We start from the raw sequence: 20,594 nt of genomic DNA on the forward strand, positions 1-20,594 counted from the left end.
ATAAAAAAGATTTTGAGAATTTGAAAAGAATATAGAGAAGAGCAACTAAGATGATTAAGGACCTGGAGACTAAAACATATGAAGAACAATTGCAGGAATTAGGTATGTCTAGCCTAGGGGAAAAAAAGGACAGGGGTGACATGATAGCAGTGTTCCAATATTTGAGGGGATACCACAAAGAAGAGTGGGTCAACCTATTTTCAAAAGCTCCAAATGGCAAGGCAATAAACAATGAATGGAAACTAATCAGGGAGCGAAGCAACCTAGAACTAAGGACAAATTTTCTAAGGGTGAAAACAATTAACAGTGTAACGGTTTACTTCAGAAGTTATGGGTGTTTCATCACTGAAGCCTTTTAAGAAGAGACTGGGCGACCAATTGCCTGAAATGGTATAGGATCTCCTGCTTGTGTGGAGGGTTGGACTAGAAGACCTAAGTCCCTTCCAACTCTATTATTCTGTATTCTGTAGGTTGGAATTGCATGGCAAAGATTTCTGTCATCTCTAGTATAAAAGTAATAAATTTCAGTTTTCATCTTCCATATCACTATTTTTGGTATTCTTACCTAGCTGGAAAAGAGGGCAGTTTTTTTCCCCTAAGTTTTGTTCCCCAAGGGAATGTTTACTGATTTAAAGTTCATTGGAATACATAACATTTTCCATGGTGTGGCACTGTGCCAAATCAAAAACCAAAGAGGTGTTATGTGAGAGAGTTTGTCTTTTTTTGGAAGTGAGCTTCTATGTTATTGCTGTTGGTAGTGGAGATTGGAAAAGTTTAACTAAACATGGATTTTGGGACCATAAATCAGCCCACGATCATGGGTTCAGCAACTTAACTAAGCTCTGTGTACTTTCTTAAATTCATAGGGCAAATACTACAATGCCTGGCTGGTTTTGTGGTCAGGTCACAGGGGAGGAGACAAGAACACAAGAAAATCAATTATGCTCATGGACAAGTTGCACCCATTTTTATCCCCATGCATAACACTAAGACATGTTTGTATCAATAATTTCTTGGGAGTTTATTTACTGCGACTTGGGAAAAAACACCATGGATTGCTACTTTGGCAAAACTAAAGGATGACCAAAGGGAAAAATATAGTCAAACACGGTCATCTCAGCTACCCTTTCCTCTAGCATAATTATAGCTTCCCAAAAGAGGAAGGGAAGAAGGATGAAAGGCCAATCTATGGCAATTTTGATTGCATGATTTTAATTGAAAATTGTTCTGGAAAAGCAATGAAGTGGAAATGCAGTAGCAAACAGCCAAAAAGACAATATTTTTTTAAATAGTTGCATGTCAACTCAGCTTGTTTTAGTGAGAAACACATGCAGAAACCTACAACTGTTGGTGGAAATACCATCAAGACAATTAATGCCTGGGCAATTCCAATCATTAAATATACTGCTGGACTGGACTCAAGCAGAACTAAGAGACCTGGATAGGAAGACAAAAAAATTATTAATAACAATGAATCATGCCTTTCATCTACACAGATCCTGCCTACCACGGAAAATTGATGGGCATGGAATGCTTTAAGGACACCAGATATTTGAAGGGAAAAAATGGTTATTGGAATAATATGTGAAGGTTGCGTTGAAAATGGTACATGTGGAAGCTTACTGAATATTGTAGAGATCAAATTGGCCTACAAGAAGAGCAGGAAAGTTTACTTAAGGGCAGGAAATTTGAAGAGAGGGGGGAGGGGCTAGTTCTGGCTGCATAAGGCCAAGCCTTAAGAACAAATGTATACAATGCCAGAATTGAGAAAACAGCAAAAAAACAAACAAACCAGCAAATGCCGCCTCTGCAAAGAAACTGAAGAAACAATGGGCCACCTAATCAGCTGCTGCAAGAAGATTGCACAGATGACAGACAACAACCTGACAAAGTAGGAATAATGGTCTATTAGAATAGTGCAAGAAACACCAGTGACAAAATCACACCAATCAATTGTAAAAGGCAGCTTTACTTGGAACAGCCTCCTGTGACAATACCTTTAACACTATCAAACAACAACATCTACACATCCCAAGTCCTTGGGAAGAACTCAATAGTAAAATATCAAATCTAGCATAAATGTGTGGCTGGCTGTGTGGCCAAACCTAATAACAATATAGCTTGCTATTTATTTATTAAACATCAGCAAACATTAAAAAAACCCAGTTAACTACAAAAACAATGCAGAAGTCAGAAGAAAAACAGGGAGACAGAGGAACATGTACAACAGGCAAATTTTTTATATTACAAGTAGCTCTTCAAACATACTTGTGGACCTATTACTGATCTCCAATTCTACCAACATTTTAGTTACCTGATTCCTGACTGTTACTAGGCATTAATGCAGAGCAGATCAAGAAAACCTTTGTGAAAGCAGATAATGTCATTACTATTGTTATTCCTGTAATTTCAGAAAATAATCCTGAAAGCAGATGATTGATTCCGCAAGACTAGTTTTAGCTCTGATAGTGCTGGTTTCCAATGAATGTCAGCCATGCTCTTCTTTTTTTTTTTTTTAACAAGAGTTAAAAACACATTCATAAAGCCTTTTAACAGCAATATTTTTGCAGAAGACATCATGTCTGGAAGACCCTCTCAGACAGAAAATATACTGCCTGACCCTAAGTTATCCATACAATTTCACCAGCACTGTCAGCTAGTAATGAACACCAGGTAACTGCTACTAGTGCCAGCAGGCAAAGGTTTTGATAAAAGATTTTGACCTGTCTACATCCCAAAGCAATAAGATAGAAAGGATGATGGAATTAAAAAAAAAAAAGCTTAAAAGCTGGCAAATAATAATCTGATTGTTTTACAGATGATAGGCTAGATGCAACATGTAGTCTTACTTGTACAGGATTGTTATGTTAAAAGCAGTAAGCCATGGTAGATCAGATACTTGAGATTAAAAAAAGAGGTGAGTGGACAAGACAAAGTCTAAAGTCTGGTTTACATGTGTTTTATTTATTTTACTTATTAAATGAAAAATACAACTGGACTCACCTAAAAAAATACATTAAAACTTCTTTTTAGTTTTATGATTTTTAGGTGGCCATAATTTGCTTATGTTGAATATATGAAGATGAAATCATTACTTAAAAATTATAAGCAACATACTTAATTTTTTAAATTTTTTAATGAATTTTGTTAAACATACAAAAAAGAAAAAGACATTTAAAAACAAAAATGAATGTGGTGCATACAACCTGACACACCTGATTGTCTTACATCATTAATTAATAAATATAGAAAATAATACAAATTTACATACATATATATATATAAAGATCCACATACAAATACCCGCGAGAACCTCAGAAAACATATATATATAATATATAAGCTTTAGTCATTTTTGATATTCTTGTTCCTTCCTTTTTTTCAACCAGTGGTAAAAGTTCAGTCTTATTTTTTAATTCTTGAGTTAATTTATCCATTTTGGTGCACATCCGGATTTTTCTAATTATTTCTATCTCATCTGGCGTTTTGTTACCTTTCCAGTTTTGGGCATAAACTAACCTTGCAGTTGTGGTGACATGGATTATTAAGTATATTACATCTTTATTATATTTTTCCACATTAATTCCCAATGGAAAAATTTTGGGTCTGAATTCTATTTGAATTTTACACATCTTTTCTACCCATTTCTGAATTTTCTGCCAATATCGTTGGGCTTTCTTACAATTCCACCATAAGTGATAGTATGTTCCAATTTCTTTATTGCACTTCCAGCATTTGAGGGATAGTTTCAGGTACATTTTTGCCAATTTTGATGGTGGGATATGCCATCGGTAAAACAGCAGCGTATTTATTTCAATAGTCTAAGAAGCTTGGGTAAATACTGAATGCCTTTAATTAGAAAAGGCTTGCATTTTATTAATATCACAATCAGCTTTTAAAAAATAATACACAATATTGCGCATATATTTTTGTTTTACCTAAATATAGACATTAGGTAGATATCCTTACATCTATTTATTATACTTTACTATGAACCAGAACAAAAAAGTATGCATTTTTAATAATTCAAAATCTCAGCGGAAAAAATATCTGCTTATTTGTTTGATGGATTTGGTTCTTAAATCCCTCAAAAATTGTCATATCACATTTTTGGATAACCATCTGGTATGTTGAAGACTGAAAAATCTGCCTAACACCAACACAGAAATCTTGTCATAAAGAAAACAAATCTCAGAGAAATCACTGCAAGTATTCACAACAAAACAGTTTCAAGCCCTTTACACACACACATGCATACACATGCACATACACATAATTGTTGCACTGAAGTTGTCCACTCTAGGAGGGAGTGGAGAACAACGCCATTAGTTCTATCACCTTTTGTTACATACAGTGACAATCTGATGCAGAGGTCTTAATTTGGAGTCCACCTTATACAGGTAGTCCTTAACTTTGAACAGTTTATTTAGTGATAGTTCAAAGTTACCGTGGCAGTGAAAAGAGTGCCTTATAGCCATTTTCACACTTGCAACTATTGCAGCATCCTCATGATCATCCTCACATGATCAAAATTCAGGCACTTAGCAAATGACTCATATTTGTGATGGTTGCAGTGTTTTGGAGTCATGTGATAACCTTTTATGACTTTCTAACAAGCAAAGTCAATGGGAAAGCCATAATTTAACAACTGTTTCTAATTTACCAATTGTGACAACAAAGATCACAAAATGGGGCAAAATTCACTTAATAAATATCTTGCTTAGCAACAGGAATTTTGGGCTCAATTGTGATCTTAAGTCGAGGGCCACTGTACTATTCAATGTTCTCTATCCACCTTACTATTTATAATTCAACTTTTGATTAATACATTAGGAAGCTAGCATTATACAAAACAAAGAATCTGCCTCCATTAACATTTTTACTTCCCAAAATGCCATAGGGGCTTTGACAGGATTTTTTTTTCATACAGTAGCTTTCATAGGAAGTAAAAATGAACAGTATTGTGGAGATGGGCACGTTTTTTTGTAACGTTCTGAGCAATATATGAAGAAACATCCATCCACACAGAAATGTACACAGATACCCCCAAAACAAAACCAGGAAATTGCTTTCTAAACTGGGTATCACTTGCTGAACAAATGGAAAAGATTACAAGGCACATAATTAATTTTATGAATTAAAGAAGCATATAGATACCTCTAAAGTTAAATTAATTTCTATAAAAAAGACAAAAATCTATCTTCTTTTGTCCCTGGGCACTGGATTAGATATTACTTTGTAAAAGCCACTCATTCCAGAATGTGTATTGAAACCTGAGCGTCAGGTCTACAACCAAGAATAACGTGGTAATTTTCCCAAGCTGAATTCTTTATTGTTTCAGACCTATAAACAAAGTCTTGCCAGATTTAAGACTCTTATTATCTGCTATATTCTCTATGAATTATTAAGGAGAGGTTGTCTTCACCCTCTTTCCCTAATGCAAAATATCTGGGCTGAGTTGCCTCTCATTCCTCCAGTATCCACCCCGTCTCGCCTGGGAATCTATCTTCTAACTACATGTAATCACAAATTTAGCCTCCTGTTTTCTGGGTTTTTTTTTTCTTATTCAAAGGCACAGATTGAAAGCCATGTCTCATGAATCTTCTCAGAATCTTTTTCCAAGTTCTTGAAATCACCTCAGTTCATGATAATGAAAATATAGTTTGATTTGTTATTTTTAATGATTGGAGCACTGAACATGTATCAGGATAGGAGTTGGAGTGATGCAGTGGTTAGAATCAGCGGTGGGATTCTACCAGTTCACACCTATTCTCTAAAACCGGTTGTTAACATTCTAAGCAGTTTGGAGAACCAGTTGTTAGAAGAAATTACTGGCCTAATCCTGTAAGGAGGGAAGGAAGGAAACATTCTGGTGTTGCTTACAGAAACTGCCTCTCCGTCAACCCTTATTACATTCTTGGTAGGACTAGACTTCCTGTCTCTGGAACTTCTCTGGAGGTTTTTTGCCCTCCTTTGCTGGTACTTTGCTTGTGTGTAGTGACTATTCAAAGTTATAATGGCACTGAAAAAAGTGACTTATGACCATTTTTCACACTTATAACTATTGCAGCATCCCCACAGTCATGAGAGGCCAGGCGAGGAGATGTGTGCCTCGATGTGAGTGATATTGAGTTGGCTACGCCCAGCCAATAATATGACTACCAAGCTACGTCCACCCAGTCACATGACCACCAAGCCCACCAACTAAGCCATGCCCACAGAACCGATTGTTAAAAAATTTGAATCCGACCCCTGGTTAGAATGCAATATTTCAGGTACTTCTGCTCTCTGCCAGCTGCTAGCAGTTCAAGTCTCACTGGATGACGGTTGACTCAGCCTTCCATCCTTCCAAGGTTGGTGACCCAGGAAAATATGATGACTCCGTAAATGACTTAGAGAGGGCTGTAAAGCACTGTGAAGTATATAAGTCTAAGTGCTATTGCTATAAGAATGCAGAGCATCTGCTACTACATCTTTTGTAATAATTCATCCACCACCCCCATACAAAAGGCCATCCAAGCAAAAAACAAAGCAGAGCAAATGAACAACATGGAGAAAATAAAATGGCCAAGCGTTGCTCTAAAGATATACGTATTTCTGCAAAAAGCCATGCAAATAAAATCTGATGCGATGTAGAAAAAGTAAATAATCCTAAATCTAATTTGCGGAGGGTAGTTATTCTTGATTTGGTGATCTTTGTGTCTGAGGAAATGTGTTTAGACCACTGTCCTGTAATTAATTCTTATGAAATGGAAGTTCATTCAAAACATACTTGATTCCACTAGCTAATTCAGTGTCCTCCTTTTTTTGAAGAAAAATCCAGAGATGTTATGTTGTCTCACAAGCCTTTGCCTAAAGCTTAATGAGAACATATATTAACACAAGTAGCACACATCAAAACAGAAGTATTTAATTTACACATATTAAATAGTTCTACATGTTGCATTTCAGTGCATGAGGTGCTCCAGAAGATGTTCTCAGAGGTCTTATGCAAAATATGTTTTTCCTGCTTCTCCAATCCAAGTTTAGAAAACCTTCTTACCTCTGAATCTGATAATCCTGATTTTCTGGTACAAACAAATGAAGGACAAGAAATGCTTAAGATCTCCTTGGACATGTGGTTTAATTACAAGTTTGTTGATAATAGAGCAGGGCCTTTTTGAAACAGTATAATTACAATTAATTATTGTAATCAATTCATTATAGAGCACCAAGATGGGCAAATAATTTTACGGGCAAATAATAGTGCCTTGCTGTATTCTAAGGTGCTCTATAATCTGAATCAGGCTGAGCACAGCAAGAGATGGAATGTAACAAAAGATGGAAGGATATTTCTGTGGCAAACACATGTAATAAGCTTCTCACTTTGTAAAAATTGCAAATCAAATATTGCAAACTTAATTCACGCACATGAGGCCTCTTTCAAGCTTCTTCTTTCATTATGAAGCTTTGAATCACATGTAATTATATTATCAAAAGGGACAGCTGGAAAACTTAGCAGTATCTGGTGGAATTTTGTATCACATTTTAATAAAAGTAAATTACTTCTTTCTTCGTGAGGCATTTTGCAAAGCTGTATTTGCTGCTGGTTTTACCATCTCAACTTTTCTTGTTGATAGGTTCATTAGATAGCTGCAACATGTTTTGGCATTTTCTTTCTCTTCCCCACTCCCTTTCTGCTTCTTATTTTTAACACTGAATCGATTACTGCCCCAGTTTTTTTCCTCCAAAATATATGTAGAAACAAATATATTGGTACAGAACAAACTTATTCTTAAGAGCTGCTACATGCTGACACTGGGACATAGCGTCAAAGAAGTTTAAATTCATTTATCCCATCAGCTAACCTGCCCATATAGCCAATCTTTTACACAGTTTGTGGAAATGTATGTTTTAAATCTAGTTTTATCTGGGTAATTATATACAGTCATCTTTTTCTTTTAAAAAAACCCAAATCCTGCCCATCTTTGTCTTATTTCTATAGTGGTAGAGAAAAGTTTCACCCTTGTTGATGCAGCTTACACTATTGACATTCTCCAGTCTTGGCTCAGTTGCTGCATCTAAGCCTGTGTATGTATGTGTGTGTATGAAAGAGTGAGAATGCATTCAGTAATAAAGGAGTTTAAGAATCTCATTCTACAACCGTGAAACTTTTCTAGTAGGTTGCACTGTAAAAATATGTCTATCATATCTATTTATTTATCTATCATCTATCTATCTGTCATATATCATATCATATCATATCATATCATATCATATCATATCATATCATATCATATCTACCTACCTACCTACCTACCTACCTACTATATCTATGTACCTTCATAATTATTTGCACTTTAAATTTATGTAGCAACTAATGACCATTGCAAAAGAATATTTATCTTATACACTTGGCAACCTATATCCAATTATCAAAACCAATACCATTTATGGCTTGACTATTCTCTGTTTTTACAGATGTAGCCACTTTCTGAAACATGTATACAATTTAGGTATAAAGATTAGAGATGTTTGAAGAGAATGGAGTGAAGTACAATGGAATGATGATGATGATGATGATAATGATGATAATAATAATAATGATGATAATAATAATAATAATAATAATAATAATAATGAATCTCCTTAGTCATTCATGCTTTGTCAGCTTCTGTTTGGATTATTGCAATACTCTCTACATAAAGCTGCCCTTGAAGATCCCCCTGAAAGTTTAAGTAGCCTAGAACAGGGCTGTCAAACTCATGCCCTGTGGGTTGGATGTGCCACATGCTGGCCATACCAATGCCCAGTTTAGCAAAGGGGGAAAAAGTCATGATACATCATGCTGGCATGATGATGCGAGTTTGACACCCCTGGTCTAGGACACAGCAGTTCACCCAGTAATGTTGGTGTTTAGGTTTGCCCATGTAATACCTTTGTTGTATGAGCTGCACTGGCTTTCATTTTCTTTCTAGGTGCAATTCAGATGTGGTTATTACCTTTAAAGCCCTACAGGGCTAGGTTATCTATAAGACTGCCTTTTCCTAAGGAATCAGCCTTTTCTACCAGGTTAGATAGGGTGAGCATGCTCCTAGTTCCTTCCCTTATATGTTGCCATCTTTTGTGAGCTAGGAAGCATACTTTTTATGGGCCAGCCCCTGCCCTATGGAAACCCTTTCCATCTGTGGAAACCTGTTCCATCCACCTCTATTTTCCTTGTTTTTCTGAAAAGCACAGGAGATCTGGCTCCCCTCCCCACCCCAAGTGTTGGAATAAGATGAGATGATTGCATATTTGATGCTACACTTGGCCCCATGTTTTTGTTTTTGGTGTGTTTGGTTTTATTAGTTTTAATATGGTTTCTAAGTTCTTTAATTTGTGATAGAGCTGCCCAGGGTTTGCTGCAAGATGGGTACTTATATAAAAGTTTATAAATAAATATTTTTTTAAAAAGAAAACCTATGTCTCTCTCTCTCATCCATCCATGCACCCATCCATCCATATCCATATTTTTTGTAGTGTGATTTGTGTATATGGTGGATATTCTACAGCTACTGATGTTTTCTAAACTGTAAGTTGTTCAGAAGGAAAGATGGAATATAAATGCAACTATTTATTATTACTATAGTTGTTATTTACTGTAACATTTACCTGCCTCTCTTATAATTTCATTTTTCATTCTTATTAAGACCTCCCCTTTACTTTTTCTTATACTTCTTGTATGCTTAAATGTACTACTTCTATCAAGTAAAAACAATATGTTTACCTGGCTTTTACATAGCTTTTGTTATTGTTTTTCTATATATAGGCAGCCTTTGGTTCCTAGTCTTGCATTGTCTGAGTCAGAAGACAGTTCAACCAGCTTGGTGTATATGCGTGTATTCAATAGTTAATGGCTCTGTCAAATGGACTGGGGGTTCTCCTTTCCATGCGGCAAGATAAAGTGAAGGCTCTAGAGCAGGACTGTCAAACTTGTGGCTCATAGGCCGGATGCGTCACGCGCTGGTCATGCCCATGTCCGGTTTAGTGAAGGTAAAAAGTTGTGATACATCATGTGACAATGTTGTCATGATGTGAGTTTGACACCCTTTCTCTAGAGTCTAGAGGAGTAGGAAGTACACTTTGATGTCTTCTTCAGGCAATATGATGGGCTTGTGATGTGGGAGGCAAATATTCTAATAGAATAAATTGGTGGTTCTGCCCAAGTGGTTTGCAGAGCAGATCTCTGGTTCTGCAGCAGAAATGGTGGCTGACTTCCCTGGGATGTCTGGGAGCAGGCAGCATTCCTTCTTTGTTCCTACTTTAAAACAAACTTTGGTTACACTTTACTTTTGATTTAACAACTATCAACTTGAGGCTAAAAAGCCTGTCAAGGAGGCAGAGAAGCCAGATTGGAGGAGGAGGCGGTGAGAGTTTTGGAGTGGGGAAAGCAGGAGGGTGTGTGTGTATGTGTTTGCCATTAAAACTTATAGCTAGGCAAGCACATAAGAATGTTGATGGTGTGGTAATTAAACTAAGGGATTTCCCCTCCCTTTTCTTTTCTCAGTTCTACCTCTTAGTGCCAGTTTCACTGCTTTACACTTGGAACTGTTTTTAGTTCCCTTACCCAGAAATCGGAGACTATAGAGACTTATACCAAAAAACAAAATCAAAACTCCACGTTAGGGGGCAGCTTTTTAATGCCACAGTAAGATATTTTAGGGTGTACTGCTGAAATAATACCAGTACTTGGATGGCTAAAGCATGTGGCCTTTGGCCTCATTTTTGGAAGATATGTTGGTATCCTAATGAGTGGTAGAAGCTGCCATGTCATATCATGGGGAGAAGGAAATGTTCCTTGCAGGAGCACTTTGTGAAACTGCAGCAAGCAGTTCAATTGTATTCTCTAATATTAGATATGCAGATGTCACTTAAAGATTTTTGGCAGACAATTTTTTACCAAAAGTAACAGGTTCTCCCACAAGTCCTTATAAAGAGAGTTTAATTTTTAATATGCATTCAAATCCAATTTGTTTGTATGATAAAATAACTGGAATAACTGAAGGAACAATAGGGGTGCCCTTATATTTTAAAGAGTCAACTTTAAGCTACAAAACCCATGTGTTCATATGAACATACAAATCTGTTTTATATTGCTTTAGATCTGAGAGAGTTCTGCTCTTTTTGACAGGAAAACTTGGGATAGGTTCTTCCACCGTCCCATCTCTCCCCATCTTCAATAGCTTTTGAAATAGATGGAAATAAAATGAAATGTGGACCTTCTGCAAACAAAGCACACCCTTCTCTTGAACCATGGCACACATCACCAATTTTATATCAAATAAAATAGAGATAGTTCACTCAGTTTAGTGCACATGTGAAGAATTGTTGTCCACAACTCACAAAAGGCAACATTGACAGCTGAGAAAAGTGTTGCCAGAATTGCAGAAAGGGATTTGAAATAATTTCTATATTGGAAAGACAAGGTGGAGATTGAGTCTAAGAAAATGTATATATGAACTATTGCTTTTATTCTGGCATTTATATGACTAATTTACTTATTCTATTGTTTTCGTTTTTGTGGTTTCTCAGTTGCTACTGGCCTAGATAAGAGGTATGGATGGTCCATGTAGTTTCTGAAAATCACTTTGTACAGGTTTTTGTATCATAAAAGGAAATGTGTAAATAAATGAATGCATTCCATTAATGTTTCTTCAGGTAAAAAGAATACAAAGCAGAGCTATATCCATGGACTCATTTCAAGCTTTGAGTTCTCCCTACCTTGATCCAATGTTAAGTGAGCACCCCTTCATTTGATATATGTCCTAATTTTGAAATCATTTGTGGAATTTATGGGTACTGTATAGGGACTGGATAATATTAAAAATTATGAAGGGGCCTTGGAGGCCATCTGGTCCAACCCCTACTCAGTACAGGAATCATTCTTGGCAGATGGTCCTCCAGCCACTGCTTCAATACCTCCTGCAAGCAAGAGCCCACCACCTCCTGAGACAGTCTGTCCATTGTTGAACAGTTGCTACCATTATGAAATTTTGTCAAAATGTTTTTAGCTAAAATCTGCTTCAGTGGCATTTCCACCCATCCGTGCCAGTCTTGCCCCTTGAAGCAACAAAAATATATATTTTTTTGTTCAATCTTTTCTTTAAAAATTGTCTGTCTGCAAGATGCATAATCTTTAACATAGTGTTTGGAATGCTATGGTTCCCATCCATTTTAAGTGCTGCACAAGTTGGGCTTGATGAACTTTATGGGCTTCTGCTTTTTTGAATAATCTTAAAATTATGTAATCTTATTATTGCAGAGCAGCATAATAGGTTTTATTGGTTGAGCCTAATAGAAATGTTTCTATACTGAAGACCCTGGTTTAAATAACTAAATCTGGCTTATAAACCAAAGCACTACCATTACTCCTAATAGATATGTGCATTTTAAACAGGCTATTGTAATAGTCTTTGGCACACATCTACAACAAGATAAACATATATATTACATATTCTGATTTGATAGTATAGATAAATAAGTTGTAGTCACTGTCTAGATTCAGATTTAATGCTTCAGTGCAATTGCTTAAACATTTAAGCCCTCAGTCATGTTTTCACAGTGATGAGGGACAATGCAAACCGATCCTTTGAAAAATGCTACCATTTAAAGCAGGGGTGTCTAACTCATGGCCAGATGCATCATGCTCTGGCCAAGCCCACGCCCGGTTTAGCAAAGAAGCAAAAAGTCATGATATGTCACGTGATAATACTGTCACACTGTGAGTTTGACACCTCTTATTTAAAGTATTTCTGAGTTATTACTCCAGCTGTTTCAAATCAAATATTGACTAGGAAGAACAAATATAAAATGGCGTCATATTAGTCAACAAGCAACTAGGGATATGTGAGTCACCAATTATAGATAAACGTGTTTCATGTTCATATTAACCTTAGTGAACGTTTAATCTAGTACTTAAAAGCACATTTAAAACTTCCACTTTGCAGCCACAGTGTTCTTACTATATGTAGTTCTTATATGCCATACTTCCCCAAATACATGGATTTTAACCTACATTTCCCCATATAACTGTAAACAAAATGTGCATGAATTCATGTCCTTTTAATGTGTATTTAACATCTCTCCTAATGTATGCTGTTAATTCAAACTATATTTAATATTGTTTTTGATGCTAATAAGCTTCATCAGTAGGTAAAATTCACACTATGTTTGACTGGTGAATGACAAATATCACTGGCTTACATCATCTTCCTTGTATGCAGGAAAATAATTATTTATGCTGTGTCATGCCAATTCACCCTTCTAAAAATCCTCAATTCATTCAGCCACGCTGGGTAGAGAATTCTGGGAACTGAAGTCCACACATCTAAAAGTTGCCAAGGTTGAGAAACACTAGTAGAGATACTGATTCAGCAACAGCAGGAGAAGAGAAACAATAACAAGGCTCTTTATTAAAAGCTAAACAATGTCTTTACTATTCCAAGTAATTATCAGCATTATTACTCCTTGCTTGTACGCTCTGGTGTTCTTTGCTAGAAAGCTAATCATAATGTCATACATATGGCTCTGCAGCAGTAATTAAGAATTAAGCAACAAACCCTAATCTATCATCCACTTCTGTGGGGATTTAGCTTTCTGACAGAAGAGGGGGAAAGTTCACAGCACAGGTAGAATCTGCAGCAATCAATTATGTTCGTGAATGAACAAATGACATACTTGTGAATCAAAACCAAATGGCTGAAGTGCCAGATTCTAGCTGCATAGCTTCTTTTCATGAAAACAAGAAAGTGTATAGGAAAAAAAAGGAAGCTTTCTAATCGAGAACATGGATCCTGAAACCATCGACATTGTTAGGCGTCATGTAACATTTATAAATATATGAGATGACAGGTTAGATATCAGAATGTTATTTACTTTCTGCATCTGTCAGGAAGTGGTGTGTTTTTGTCTAAGAGAGAGCATCCACACATATGGACATGGATTCAGTATATATGAGAAAAACTCTGCGGATGAATTTTTGCTTACCAGCCACATACCTTTCTCTAATGAACATGTATGGCAGAGGAAGATCACTTCTTTTAGTCCTGCTCCAGATCACTGGGAATGCATTGGCCACATATCCTTCTGGCTCTGCCTTAGGTGCACATATGGATTTTCTATGTATTCATAGACTCTTATTGGTTCCAAATTCACCACTGAATATTTCTCCAGGCATTTTTTTGGTACTTGCATTCTCACGTCTTTAATTTCTTTCACTTACTGTTTCTTGTTTTTCCTTCTGTACTTCTTCTGTACTTTGTACCATGTTGCTTACTCCCAAAGAAAATAGTGTGAAGGGTATATGTATATATGGGTATGTAGAATGTGAAAGTGGTAAGATGTATTGCAATCATGAACAGAGTTCCCACACACTTTTCAGTGACAATTAGTGACAAATCACAGTGCCACATCCCATTTGTTACTCAGATTCAGACTATGTTATCTGTAAGTTTTCTTTCTTCTACTTGTTCTTTTTTTCCAGTTCAATTTCAAATCAAAGAAGCTGAAGAGAAAAAACTCTAAAAGTAACCATTTGAGGAAAAAGAGAGAAATTCTGATAGGCATCTGAGTCAAAATACTTACTGAAACATTCCTACATGTTTCAGAGGATTTCCTTCTTCTGGACAACTTGTAAATATGAAAATTCTCATAAAAATGATGTAAAATGCATCCAGACAATAAACACTAAAGACAAATATTTTTCTTATAATTGTCCCTTATATATTATACATATCTCATCACATGCTACAACAAATCCACTGACCTTAACAAATAGCCTAAGAGGAGAGCCCATCCCTGCCCTCTGTCTCTTTTCTATACAAATACCTTTTATTTAATTCCAGCTCTCCCTTATTAATTAATTTGGAGGTCAAAGGATATTGTAATTAGAGGTAAGCCTGGAATATGACTAGATTTAATCCAGGGTCAAACTGCCTTGTAATGCAATATACCTTACAGCATTTGTTTTAAGGTTAAAAATAGAGAGTTGACAGAACAAATTGGACCAAAATATATTTTTCTAGCTAATGGCAATATTGGAGCTGATAATTTGTTTTAGGTTCTTTTGATTTTTAAAGTTGGGGCTAAGTGTATTTGAGAACCCTTTTTCCAGTCTGAATAGTTTACTCATACCTATCATTGCTTCATCTGTTGGTGGTGGCAACTCTCCTTTTATTTATTGTGTCACCCCAAAAGATTCCCAAGTAAGACCAGGAAGCAGTGCTCTCCTTCTGAACTGACTTCACATATTATCAGAAAAGATAATTTGTCCATACTCTGGATAGAAATGGTTTTCAGAAAAAAAACATGGTTACTGATAAGCTTGCCTCTGCTTCACTGTTTTGTGCCTTCTGAATATCAATGAACTTTCCAATATTGCAGCCTTTGGGAGACAAAAAGGCAAGATATTTAGCACCAAGCAAAATATTTATGAAATTAGCTTTGGGTGTATAGAAACTTGAGTTGCACAATCTTTAATCGCTTTCCATTTTTTCGTTTGGATTCTGCAACTCAAAGGTTTATATAGCTTGTTTTATAATATGTCTCAATCAGAAGGGCTCTATATACTTCAGCCTACAAAACTAATTTCATATGTGGTTTAGAAGTCTGAGTTTCCCAGATCTCATTTAATTGGAAGAGGATAATGTTGAGTATGGTTGGCAGATGTGTTGTTAATTAATATCCTACTGGGTTAATCAGCAGAACCTTGGGAGATGCTCAAAGACTTTTGATGTATTTTAGGGGGAAAAAACCCCTCACCACTTGAACTATAGCTGTTTTAAACAAATTGTATTCATACTGTTCATTATTAATTGTTTTTCATATAAAATTATTTCACTGTTTATTTTGCATTTTGTTATTTTCACATGTTAACAGGTTGATATGCTATATATTTCTTAAATATTCTTTTTATAGGCATACTTATATTTTTAAACCATTTCAACTTGTATTTTCTATTATGGTCAATACAGGCTTTGCCACAAATATTAAACAGCAGCCATAGCTAGAGCTTAGTAATGTTGTAATTATTCACTTACAGCCTTTCTACATAATTGTAATGATCAGCAAGATGCCCCTTCCTTAAAATTCTGCAGTTATTAAATGCCAATATTCTCAGGTACCCTTATATATTAGACTAAGGCTGAGAAAATGTCAACTCACTGTTTACAACCACAGTAAAAGTTTATCTGCATTCATTCCATCTGCAGATGAAGCTTATGCCATTTTATAAAATTTGTTACTCAGAAAAGTCTTCCAGATTTTTTTTTTTGCTGACTAATATGACTGTCCTAATACAATGTTGATTTTTTTTTGTTTTTATTCACAATTTACTGAGGACAGAGCTACCTTGTTCATATTATATTTATAATGTTTCATATTATTAATCAGTTATAGATAAAGTTGAATACAGTGTTTAACCAAATAATGGGAAGTATTTAATAAGGACAGAACTACCTTGGGAGGAAATAAATGTACAAACATTTTCAAGGATCATTATCATTTTATACCTCCTGCTTTTCCTGGAACCTTGGTTGTGATTGTTTCAAGACACAGTTCTAGCTCTCAGGAACAAGAATTTACTCCACTGTCTCCTCAGGAACAGCAGTAGACAAACATTCACTTTGTTGGCAAAGTATGTCAAAAGGTAGTGTCTGTTGTTTAGTCCTATATCAGTTCTGCCTTCTTCCTGTTTCCACTCAGAAATTTCCCCCTCCTGTAAGGGGAAATCTTTAGGTTGTCATAAAGCTTTCTGGGAAATATTTACATTCCAACTCATTGATAATGGAAACCAAAGCAACATGGCCGCCTCTGGCCTAACCTGAAATTTAGGAAGTCAAGATTTTGCCTGGGGCAACTCTTTAAAAGTGTACAGGCTTAAAAGTTAATGATTGTCCCACCCAATTTAAGATGAATCCTCTTTTCCCATGGCCAGCTGCTCCAGCTCTCTCCCTTTTACATTAGCTACTGAATTACTGGTAGGAATAACTTATTCTTCCAAGAAACAAATCATCCAGAAGAGTACCGAGCAGCATAAATATGAGCATTTTATAATATGGAAATAAGCTAAAATTATTTCCTCAAAAATTGGGTTGAGAAAGATGTTATAATCCAGCATACAATCCTAATTAATGTCCAAGAAACTAAAAATGTATTGAATTCACCATGGCATTATATGAAAGCATATTGACATCCAATTATGGCTCGGAAAGTTACTGCCATGAAATGGCAGTGCATCTGTTCAGCAAAACAATCATGGTATTTTTTTTTAAAGTAGTGAACTACTACATATATGGCTAAAACAGAAATTGTAACCAATGACAACAGCATTCAGACTCTTATAAAGTTGCATTGGGGATAAAGCAATTTGGAAGAGCATTTTTTAAGAGGGTGTTGTTTTCTTTCTCTTCTGTCTTATAAATTGTGGTGTTTTGGCTGTTGGAGAATGCCACCTCAGAAAAGCAATTGCTTGCCTCTTACAATGACAGGCAAACAAATTCCTGGCTAATAATCTCAGTATCTGTCATGCTGGGAACTACTGCTCTAATGGTTGTGGCTGGCTATTTATACAGATACTGATTTCCCTAGATCAACTCTTAAGTGACACTGGCATGAGTAGGAGGGGAAAAGGTCCTTTATATGGAAAGCACAATTCTGTCAGGATTCTCTAATTAGTAATCTTAATTAACCATCTTGATTGTATTCAACTGAGCAAAGTGGTAGACAACAATATAGAAAAACTATCCTGCACTGGAAGAGATGAAATTAATAAGAGAAGACTACTTCCCCAATAGCATTTCATTTTCACTATTTTTCACATTTCACTTTCCTTGATGAAAAGTGGCATTCCCCATGTCAGGAACTACGTAAATGTATAATTGAAATTTACAATCAGGAAAAATAAAGGCGAAGCAAAACAGAAGAAAATATTTGAGTGTGTGTTTGGGTGTGTGGGGAGTGAACTAAAATCTCTTTTATCCCTTAGTTGTCCCTACTTGAGAATTAGAATGGAATTATAGATTTTTCTCCAAATATTTCTAATGTTACTGACACATTTTTCCTCCAAATATTTCTAATGTTACTGACACATTTTTCTCCAAATATTTCTAATGTTATTGAAACTGATCATCATAAGAATAATTTGATTTAATTTCTTCTCAGGACTGAACTATTTGCTGGACATTTCACATTCATGATTCTATTATATGACAAGTTAAGCATAAAGGAGTCATTTTTAATTTATTTTCATGCAAAACATTCCATACTTTGAGCCTATTCACTTTATCAAACACTTTTTTGAATTGACACATGCACAGTAAAATTCCTTTATCACAGTAAAATTCAAACATTCAAACTCTGGCCTGCCTACTACTTTCTTGACATAAAGTGCCCTAGGATTTCCAATTTTATTTCTTGTCATATCCTTTCAAAAGAGTAATGTAAAATACCATCATATGTTATCACAACCAATTAATACCCTTTAAGTTTTGCATTCATTATTGCTACATTAAATCAGGTAAAAAAGAGGAGTTATACCTACTATCTAGACAACTACCTTCTAAACTATTAAAGTAATGGTATCTTTTTCATTTGGTCAACCTACCTGAAATTTCCTGTCTGGGAAATGTGTTTAACTGTTCACTTTGCTACCTTCAAAATACATTTCAATACAATTTCAGAAAGTCTGGACATGACTGACTGATAGTATTTTCTTTCATATCTTTCTGTTTTGAAATTTGAATTTGTTTTGTTGATGTATTGCCACTTTGGTTTTTAGAGATAAACTCAGTGGTGGTATGCTGCCAGTTCACACTGGTTCTAGTGATCTGGTAGTGCTGGTCAGCAGTTGGTCCCACCCACCCGCCCTACCCTTTCCTGTCCTATATTTCCTTTGTTTTTAGCTCAGCTGATAGGCGTGGGAGAGCGAATTGCTGTGCCTAAGCTGTTTTACTCACCAGCACTGATGTTTTCATGCTTAAAATTGCCCATTTTTAAACACTCTGTGCACATGCACGAAGCGTGCCCAGGTAGTAAAGTATTTTGAATTTCACCACTGGATAAACTAGGAAGTAGGATATAAATAACATCATCCAATTATCTCTCCTACTTCTATTGACTGTTCAAACTCAGAATTCTTACCAATGTGAAAAAATATCCAATCACCTCACTCAAGAAAAACAGTCTAAAAGGAAAAATAGAGGCACTTGTTTATAAAGGTATAAATTGAAATTATTCTATCTCTCAAGAATTTATATTTTGGAGAACCACATTCCCAACCTAAATAATCTTGTCAACTCTGGTGATCATACCATCCTGTCCTCTAAATTTAATCTTCCACATCCAGAAGAAGATGAAAGAAATTTTTTTTCATATTAATTATTTTATATTGATAGTAGATAGCTTTCTTTGGTAAAGAACCATATTTTCTTAGAAGTATTTTTATAGGAGTGGTAGATAAGGTCAAATAAGCAGTGAAGGAGAACAAAGTAATAAATAGATAGTCATCATTTTGTTATTGAGGTCTAATTTCTCTGACCTCTTTTCTTTATGGGATGCCTCAGTCACTCACTGAATTCTTCCCTAAGAAACAAATTGTCAGATGATCAACAATAGATCTCATGAGAGATTTATATTAAAGCAGATTTTGAAGTTGGGTCCAAGAGTATAATATATCTACACTGAGGATCTTTGGTAGCCTTAGGATTACCAGTTGCTCACCCCATTGTATATTGTTATGCAAAAACCACTTCATGCATCAACATTATTCATACAGTTTGTAATGAAATTTGGGCATATGCAAAAAATAAAGAAAAAAAAACAAAAAAAGAAATAGAATCTCCCAAACTCTGTAATTCATTTTCATGCTAAAATTATGTCCTTTGAGTTGAGGCACAGAAGCCCTTCTTTAGCAACTGCCATCACGTTGACGAAACAAGGTTTTACATCCCAACTTGTTTGGGAAAGTGAAAGTTAAGCTCCCATGTGTTGTTGTTGTCAGAACATAGATTTGAGAGTCACCATCTGTGAGTACTCACACTTGAAGTCTGATTAAAATCAAATGCATTTGATCAAGAAAGGGAAGCAACATAATGAGACTGATGGATCAAGGAGATGGGATTTAGATCTTCTGATATTATTTTATTTGTCTAAAATCAGTATTTTTGTAAGGAGATAGTGGACTGAGAGTCTGGGACTAAGAGATAGGTCTGGAAATAAAATACTGAATTGACTAAGTAAAATTGGCCTAGTATATAAAAGATGATGGTGTTATGGAATGGTCTTCTGTTGAATTTCTGTCTGAAACAAATCTTATTAGACTCAGTTAAATATGAGTGTATATCAAAAAGATTTCAGTATAAACTCCATATTCTGCCCCACAGCTTCATGATATAGGATGACTTTAAAATTTTGGAATAAAAATGTTATATGTTTTTTTAAATTGTTCAACTATATAGGTTAGAGGAGGATTAACAGGAAGAGGAAGAGGAAAAACAAGATGATTGTGAATTTAACATAATCCATAAGAAGTTTGTATTTTCTGAATAAACAATTGGGGTAATTTAAATACTGTTTTA

This window comes from Pseudonaja textilis, chromosome 2 (assembly GCF_049901715.1).
Source record: "Pseudonaja textilis isolate UNSWEBS1 chromosome 2, rPseTex1.2, whole genome shotgun sequence".
NCBI classification, from domain to species: domain Eukaryota; kingdom Metazoa; phylum Chordata; class Lepidosauria; order Squamata; family Elapidae; genus Pseudonaja; species Pseudonaja textilis.